The following is a 9,673-nucleotide window of genomic DNA, read 5'->3' as shown; positions in this document are numbered from 1 at the left end:
TAGATCACTTACTTGAGCTCCAGAATCCAAAAAGAATTTCTTTCCTGGTCCTTTAAGGATTCTCAGTGCCTGCAGGTGTTTCAGCAAAGCTCCTTCACCATTAGTCACCCACACCTCCTCTAGCTCAGAGCTGGTCTTCTCTCCAGGTCCGACCAGTTTCCTCCAGGGTGGTGTCTAACTCTCTCCATTCTGAAATAAGTATCCATTCACTGAGAAAACCAGGAGGTTTCTATTTGTTTAATTTCTATAAAAGCCCCATGAGCTCTCACACATAAGCATCATGTGTTTCATCACTTTCTGGCTCTCTGTTGTTTACAGTAGACTTGTTCCAACATGACCTGCTTGTCTCCTGATAATATCTGAGACAAGGAATTTTTTTTACATCATTTCTCCCTAAATTTTGCTTGAAAACACTAGAAACACTAATCTTGCTAGTATAGACTGTCATACACTCTCAAAATTACCATTATAAATATGTTTTTCAGATTTTCCACTCCAATACATATCAAATACTTTTAGTACTTCTGGATCTTCCTAAATACTTGCAGTATTCAGCTTAGTGGATGGTACGGAACAAGACTGGTAATTGTCAAAACCTTTTTAACAGGATAGATAATATTTTTTATTGAAAATAAAATTTTGTTCATAAAATATATTCTGATCAAGGTTCTCCTCCCCAATTTCTCCCAAATCCTCCCTACCTCCCTGTGCCAATTCCACACTTTCTCTCTCTCTCTTTAGAAAACAAACAGGCAACAATCAAAAGGCAAACAAACCAGCTTAAAAAAACTAACATAAAACACAGAGAAAGCCCAACACACACACACACACACACACACACACACACACACACACACACACACACCATAAGAACACAAAATCGGGAAACATAATATAAGCAAAAGACCAACAAGACAAAAATGCCCAAAGTGATATGAGACAAAAACATCTACAAAAATACACTTTAGTTCATTTTTGTGTTGGTCACCTACTTTTAGTCATGATGTCTAAGCTTAAGTATGGTTAATATCACAGTGATACTCCATAATAGAAAATTATTTTTCCCATGATAAGCATATCAATTGGAGATAGCTTCTTAGCTGGGGATGGGAGCTTGTGTCCACTTCCCACCTCAACACTGGGGTCCATCTGACTTGAACTTGTGCAGGCCCTGTGATACTGCCACAGGATCTTTGATTGATATGTGCATCAGTTCTGTTGTGTTTGAAAGACATGGTTTCCTTAATGTCATCCATGCCCTCTGGCTCTTACAATGTTTCTACCTCCTCTTCTGCATAATTCCCTGAGGCCTGATGGGAAAGTTTGAAAATGACATTCCATTTAAGACTCAATGTTTCAGTCTTTCACTCTCTGTGTATAATCTTGCTGTGGGTCTCTGTGTTAGTTACCATCTACTAGAAGAGATGATGGCTGAGTGAAGCACTGATTTATGGGATAGCAGAATGTTGTTAGAAGTCGTTTTATTGCTGTTCCTTTAGCAGAATAATAGCAGTTAGTTTTCTCCTATACCTTTGGCCTATCTAATATGAGACTTTTGGTCATCTGGGAAGTATCAAGCATGGTTTCCATCTTTTAGAAGAAAGTAGGCTCATATGTGGTAGGTTACTCTGAAAAAGTTTGTGCTGCTATTGAACCAGTATATCATACAGGCAGGTCAACATTGTAGATTACAGGATTTGTACCTAGGTTGGTGTTTACCTTTCTCCTCTGGTACCATGAAAAGTATCTTCTTGAATATTAGATCTCTTTATATTTGTACTTAAAATTTTATAGTGTATATTAAATGTATAACATGATGTGTTTCATTGTGCCATTTTCATTAATGTATATAATGTACTTTGATCATATTCATCTCCTCTTGTGTCTTCCCCACCATTTCTGTGGTCCCCTTCTATTTTCCAAATACTCCCTCTTCTAATTTCATATCCTTAAAATAGTGTATATTCTATGGGGGACATACTTTTCTAGGTCTACTTCTACAAAAGATTAATGTACAGAATACATAAATAACTCAAGAGCTTATATTGCAAACTAGTAAAGAAACCAATTAAGCCGGGCGGTGGTGGCGCACGCCTTTAATCCCAGCACTCGGGAGGCAGAGCCAGGCGGATCTCTGTGAGTTCGAGGCCAACCTGGGCTACCAAGTGAGTTCCAGGAAAGGCGCAAAGCTACACAAGAGAAACCCTGTCTCGAAAAACCAAAAAAAAAAAGAAACCAATTAATAAATGGGCACATAAAGTTCACTAGAGATGAAATACACATCACCAATAAACATGAAAAAGTATTCAACAAATTTTGCTATCAATGAAATGCAAATTAAACGTATACAAGATGTCATCTGATTCCACTTAGATTGTCCAACACTAAGAAAACAAATAACAACAAATGCTAGCCTATGAGTACTTCCAGCTGTAGGCATTTGAGTCATGGATGATGTGACTCCTCTTTACTGCTTCTGTTTAACTGCAAAGTTTCTCATGAGAAGGGGAACTGCCTTGTTCCATAAAGACAATGACCTATTAGAGATTAATAATTGATTTTGAAATGGAGTAACACAAATATGCTCATCATAATAACTTTGTTTTCCCCTTGCTAACTCCACCTCTTACATAAACACACATATCCCTTAGTAACTTTCTCACCATTGGCTACCCAGCTCAAATCTTTGTGTTCTTACCTCTTTTTAATTTAATTATTTGGGGGATTTTTTGAGGATTTCATACATGGGTACTATATTTACATCATTTCCACCCCTTATTCTCCTTCCTCTAAGTCCTCCCATGTCCAACCTACTGAGTCCTTTTAGTGTTGCTCATATGTATAGATGTTCAAGGATGACTCCTAGGGTTCAAAGGAATCATCTATCAGGAGGTTAGTCTCTGAAGAAGACCCATTCTTGCTCTCTCAGTAGCCATTTATTGCTTGTAGCTCTTCATCAGAGTTAGAGCCTTATGAGACAATCCCTATCCACACTGGCATGTCAACTGATGTTCTCATTATGAAGGTCTTGTTTAGGCAGTCATATTACTATGATTTTACAAGTATAGTTTTCCTATCATGTATAAACAACAGTCTCTTACATCCTCTTCCTCAATGTTCCATGAGTCTTAGATGTAAGGGTTGCACTATAGATGTATCAGTTGTGGGTTGGGCATGCATGATCAGCCATTCTCTGCATTTTGATCAGTTGTGGATTTGTGTAATTGTCTCCATAGGCTCAGGGTAGGGATGGTCGCTGACAAGGGGCAAGAGCTCCATTTATCTATGAGTCTAAGGGTAGATATTTAGAATGAAGCTAGAGAGTATCCTGGTTTAGGAAAGTGATTCCACAGCCTCACTGTCCTCAGGTACTTAGTTTTAAAGCCCAAGACACAAATACTTTGTTGATATCCATGGAAGGTCTACCCCTTTCTGAACAGAAACAGAGGAGGAGTGGATTGAGGGGGTGAAGAGGAGAAGGGAGGGAATGGAAGGTGAGAAGGGAGGGGAAATTTCAGTCAGGGTGTAAAATAAATAAATAAATAAATAAATAAATAAATAAATAAATAATTTTTTTAAAAAAGTACCAGGCACAAATTTCTTCTTATTTAGTGGGTCCAATTACATGACTATTGTCACACTCAAAATATAAGTGCCACTAGTGCACCATTGGGTATATTTTGCTGAGCTGGTCATTGCTGTGGTTCATAGATTTCACAGCTGGACAGGAGTACTGATTGCTTTTCTTTCTTGGCAACTAATACAGCATCTTCAGAAACTGTAAGAGCTAGTCCTCAGGGCGGAAGCTTCCAAGTCATTTTCAGTGGGATTTCTCCAAGTCCTGTGTCCAAAGCCTATGGGGTCTTCAACAGTTTTCCTCCAACTTCCTCAAGGCAACTAATAGCATTGGCAAGAGTCTATATTGTTTTGGAAGACAACTTGTCAAGAGGTTTCCCATGCCTGCCACTGGGGGTTTTGTTCTAAGAGTCTATGGCTCTTGGAGGAAATATTGTTACCCCATGAGACATAACTCCATTTAATATGTATTTTAAGCCAACACAATGTTTCCCTGTTGCTTTTTCAAACACGTTAGTGTTACTTATTCTCCCCCTTGCCAGCTATAAAAAAGGGATTTCTGGAAAGGATTTCAAGTGCTCAGGAATTGTGGCTGATAAGTGTAAGTGACCTTAAAATTAAAACGCTTCTGTGCCACAAAGAAAACTATCAATTGGGTGAAGAGAAAGCCCACAGAACAGGCAAGATTTCTCGCCATTAATACATACAAATAGAGGATATGTATCCAGAATATACAAAGAGCCTATGCATCCAGAAGATAAACACAAAGAATCAAGAAAAAAAATGACCCAATTAAAAAATAGGATAAGAGTCAGAACAAAGAATTTCCGAAAGAAATAAAAGTGGCTAAGAAGTATTGTTAAAGGTGTTCATCATCTTTAGCAACTAGAGAAATGCAAATTAAAGTTACTTTGAGATTTCATCTTCCTTCAGTCAGAATAGCTAAGATCCAGAAAACAAATGCTGGAAGAGATGGGGAAATGGTTAGTCCTCATTCACTGTTGATGGAACTGCAAACTGGAACAGCCACTCTGGAAATCAATGTGCAGAATTCTCAAAAGCTAAGAGGTCTATTCAGCAACACCACTCCTTGGCCTGTGCCCAGAGAACTCAACATCCTACTCCAAAGATTCTTGCTCAGCCATGTTCATTGCTGCTCTACTCACGATAGCTAGGAAAGAGAAACGACTTTCAAACTGATGAATGGATGATGAAGAGATAGTACGTACACACAATGGAGTTCTACTCAGCTGTAAAGAATAAAGTCATGAAATTGGCAGTTGTTTCCTTTTTACAGTATAAAACATTTCTACTCTGAACATACCAATATTTAATAAAATTTATATGCTCTCCTGTTAATCTATTTTCTGTCACTTAAATTCTTCCATCCAGCTGGAAGCTTAAGACGCTTTAAAAAACAGGTTTAACAGGTATCTTGCCATTCGAGCTGGAGTCTCCTATCTTTCATAGCTCTCTATGTGGGTGTGTTCTCTGTTTATGACCCATTCATTAAAATTAGCTTCTTTGGAACCCACAATGGGTCTGGCATGAACGAACACAGCCATTGCCAAAATAGGTGGTTTCTTTGGAAAGGAAATTCCATCCTTCTAAGATCAGATATGTAGTACATGTCTAGCATGTGCAGAGGATGATATAATGAGCAAGATCTGGCCCATCCTTGATCACTGTTGCTTATGGGAAGAACACAAATAGTGAGAGTCAAAAGCAAAGGGACAAGATTAGGAAAGAGAAACGACTTTCAAACTGATGAATGGATGATAAAGAGATAGTACATACACACAATGGAGTTCTACTCAGCTGTAAAGAATAAAGTCATGAAATTGGCTCACTGGACAAAGGTAATGGCAGCAGGAAAATGCACAGCACAGTGCCTGAGAATGAAGCTCACAGTAGGTGGAACATGGAAAGCACAAATGAGTGAGGGGAGAGGTGAAATGCAGCTGCAGAGGCAGACAACTGGGGACCAGTAAATGGCACTCCAGACATCTAGACTGATTTGACCACCACTGGGACACCACTGAATGATTTTACCAGAGTGTAAAATTTTGAAGCGACATACAGCAAGATGTGCATCACTTTAGCAAAGGTCTCTGGCAATCTGACCTGTTCCATGCCAGACCCTGAGACACCACAGAGCAGAAGCAGGAAGACCTGGCCTACCCTACCAGCAACTTGCTGTCTTTTCTCATCCATGTTTTCCATTATCTTCCCTTCTTCCATTGAACTTTCTCAAGGTGGAAGCCTAGTGAAGAAAACCTGCTTTGAAAGCAAGGATCTTCACTTAAAGAGAAACACATACACAAGAAACAGCCTCTCTTTTTCTCTAAATAGGACAGGAGATTGTGCAGTTTCTTTACAGTCAGCTTCTACTTTTCACACTAGTTCTCTAGTGTGTTTGTGGTCTCCAGTTCTAGTACCATGAATGCTTGTGCCACAATTACACCAATATATCATGCAGGTAGGTCAATATTGTAGACCTCAGAGTTGTAGTTAGGTTATAGGTTAGGGTGCAGAACACCTTCCAGTATCATGGACACTAGTCAGTGGGAGGAAAGTTCTAGTTAGGCACCAGCTTGACTTCAATGAGACATTAAGTATTATCTTCAGCAATAGTGTCTTACCATCAGTTTTGTGGAGAGCAACCAAAAGCCTTGGCAATAGCTTGAATTGTTTTGGGGTTTCCATGACCACTTTAGTCAATGACTGACTGAATTAGATGTAACCCTTTAAGAATAACTGATATTCCTTATGAACATAGATGCAAACATCCTCAATAAAATATTTGCCAGTGGCATTAGATGGTTTACTTGGTAGTGAAGATGTCTATTTGAGACATTCTCTCCTCTGTTATTTGGTGATTTCATTTATATTTCTTTCATATGTGTATGTTTTGAGAAACTTTCACAGTAGTATGTTTCCATATGGTTCCTCAAATGGAACTTAGTGTTAGTTTTCCCTCCTTTTCCCCCTTCTCCCCTCCCCCTCCCAGTTTAATCCTCCTACTTCAGCTCCCACCTATGTCTCCATAACCATAAACACTATTTCCCCTTCATTGAGAGATCCTCTCCTCCTCCTCTATGTAGACAAATTTCTAAACAGTCTTATTAAATAAGAAACACAAAGCCAAATACAGGGGTGAAAGCCATAGAGATCAGAGAAATAGTGAGAGCTACCACCTAACCTTAGCTCACCATGCTGCTGTAGCTTCCCAAGAGAGAGACTTCTTCCTGTCTAACCTGTGCCTTTATTGACTTGCTGTTCTGCCTTCACAATGGCTCTTAGCCCAGGCACTTCACTTCCTCACCACTGCCTGTCTGTACAGACCTCCAGGTCTCTATGGTTGGTACTGGGATTAAAGGTGTGTGTCACCATGCTTGGCTGTGTCCTTGAACACACAGAGACTCTATCTGCCATGTGATCAGATTAAGGGCGTGTGCTACCACTGCCTGACTTTTGTTTATGGCTGGCTATGTCCTCTGATCTCCAGGCAAACTTTATTTATTAACATATAAATAAAATATCACCACATTTGAGCACAAATAAAATATCGCCACACCCCCTAGACCCTTACTTTATATCTAAGCTCTGTGGTTATATGGATTGTATCAAGACCATTGAAGGTTTAAAAGCTAACATTCACATATAAGAGATACATACAGTATTTGTCTTTTGGGGTCTGCATTACCACTCAGAATGAGCTTCCTGTCAATTTACCTGTGAATTTCATGATTTCAATTTTTAAGAGCTGAATAATATCCTATTGTATAAAGGAGCTACATTTTCATTTTCCATTCATGAATTGTTGGACATCAAGGCTGTTTCCCGTTTCAGGCTATTATGAGTAGGAAAACAATAAAAATAAATGAGCAAGGGTTTCTATAGTAGGATGTAGAGACTTTAAAGTGTATGCCCAAGAGTGGCATAGCTGAATCTTGAGTTAGATCTATTCTTAGCTTTCTGAGGAGCCACCATACTGATTTCCATAGTGGATGTACAGGTTTGCACTCTTACCAGCAATATGTAAGTGTTCCTATTTTTCCCATATCCTCACCAGCATGAGCTGTTTTTTCATTTTGTTGATCTTGGGCATTCTGACTGAAGCAAGATAAAGACTCAAAGTAATTTTGATGTGTATGATCTGATGACTAAGGATATTGAACATTTATCTAAGTGTTTATCAACCATTTGTGTTATAGTTTTTGAGAACTCTTTATTTAATTTTTATCCCATTTTTAATTTTATCATTTGTTCTCTTGATGTCCAGGGCATGCATATATATATATATATATATATATATATATATATATATATATATATATATATATGTATATATCCCCTAGTGTATGTGTAATTGATAAAGATCTTTTCCCATTCCAAAGCCTGCCATTTTGTCTGAATAATGATGTCCTTTGTCATACAAAAGCTTTCAGTTTAATGATGTCCCATTTATTAGTGATTGGTCTTAGTGCCTGTGTTAATCAGTGTCTTGCTCAGTAAGTCTTCTCCTGTGCCAGTGAGTTTAAGACTATTTCCTGCTTATTCTTCTGTAAGATTCAGGGTATCTGGCCTTGTGTTTATGTATTTGATCCATAAGGAGTTGAGTTTTGTGCAGGGTGATAAATATAGATCTATTTATAGTCTTCTACATGCAGCCATGAAGTTTGCCTAATTCTTTTTATGAAGCCACAATTAGCCTGATACACACACCACACAAAGACACAACATAAAAAGAAAACTACAAACCAATATTCCTTATAAACATAGATGCAAACATCCTCAATAAAATACTTGCCAAACGCATCCAAGCACACTTCAAAAAGATTATCTACTGTGATCCATCTGATGACTCTTTAGCAAAGGATTTGTTTGGATGACTCAGTATATTTGTCAAAAAAAAAAAATCTGGCCAAAAATACAGCTAAATTGTTAGGTTGGTGGAGTGCTGCCTCCAAGTTGCCATGGTAGTATAAACCACTACAATTTCATCAAACATTTCCCAAGTGATTCGGGGGTCCCCTTCCTGCCTCCTCTCCTCCCTGGGCTGCAGAGCTTGCCACCTCCTGTGGAAACTCCCCATTCTGTCTCTCACATCAGACCAGTAGTTTGAGATGACATTTTTTTTCTTTTATTTTACAATACTATTCAGTTCTACATAACAGCCACAGATTTCCTTGTTCTCCCCCTTCCTGCCCCCCTCCCCTTCCCCCAGCCCACCCCCCATTCCCACCACCTCCAGATCAAGGCCACCCTTGAGGACTGAGATTGACCTGATAGACTCAGTCCAGGCAGGTCCAGTCCCCTCCTCCCAGATTGAGCCAAGCGTCCCTGTATAAGTCCCAGGTTTCAAACAGCTATCTCATGCAGCGAGCCCAGGTACCACTGCCTAGATGCCTCCCAAACAGATCAAGCCAATCAGCTGTCTCACTTATTCAGAGGGCCTGATCCAGTTGGGGGCCTTGTTTGTTTTCTTGTAAGTTAGGACCTCCTCTACTGGGAAATGTGCCTAACCTGTTTCAGACTAGAGTAGAAAATCTTCTTCAATACTGACTAATAGTGTCAATGTGTTGAACTTACTCAGAGCATTTTCTGTTCACTGTTCCATGCTATCCATCCACTTGGTACCCGTGTCTCCTCTTTAACAAAGCTTTATTACATTATTTCTGCCCATCTCAAAGCCAACTCCCTTCAAGAATCCTCCTGTAGCAGCCCTGTTGGGTGTGGTTTGTTTCTACTTGAAACTTTGATCAGCCTTATGCAGAGAGGGGTGGCTGACTCACTCCAATGGACACTTAAATTTCATGCCACAAATAAGAAGCCATTGGGCCATATTGAACCATGATTTTATCATTTTCAAGGTGTCATAAGAATGCTGTTATATTAGGCTGCCTTGGAAAGCATTTTTCACCTGGCTAGCACTCAGAGAAGAGGACAACAGTCATTTCTACCTCTTACTGAAATTAGGCTCACTTGTGTTAGTGTTATGAAAGTCCAAATTCAAAGAGAGTCTTGGCTAGAGAGTCCTGGTTTATCATTAGCAAACCTGAAGTGTTCTAGGATTCTGGCTATTTATATTTTA

This window comes from Peromyscus leucopus, chromosome 2 (assembly GCF_004664715.2).
Source record: "Peromyscus leucopus breed LL Stock chromosome 2, UCI_PerLeu_2.1, whole genome shotgun sequence".
NCBI classification, from domain to species: Eukaryota; Metazoa; Chordata; class Mammalia; order Rodentia; family Cricetidae; genus Peromyscus; species Peromyscus leucopus.
This window is presented reverse-complemented; position numbering follows the sequence as displayed.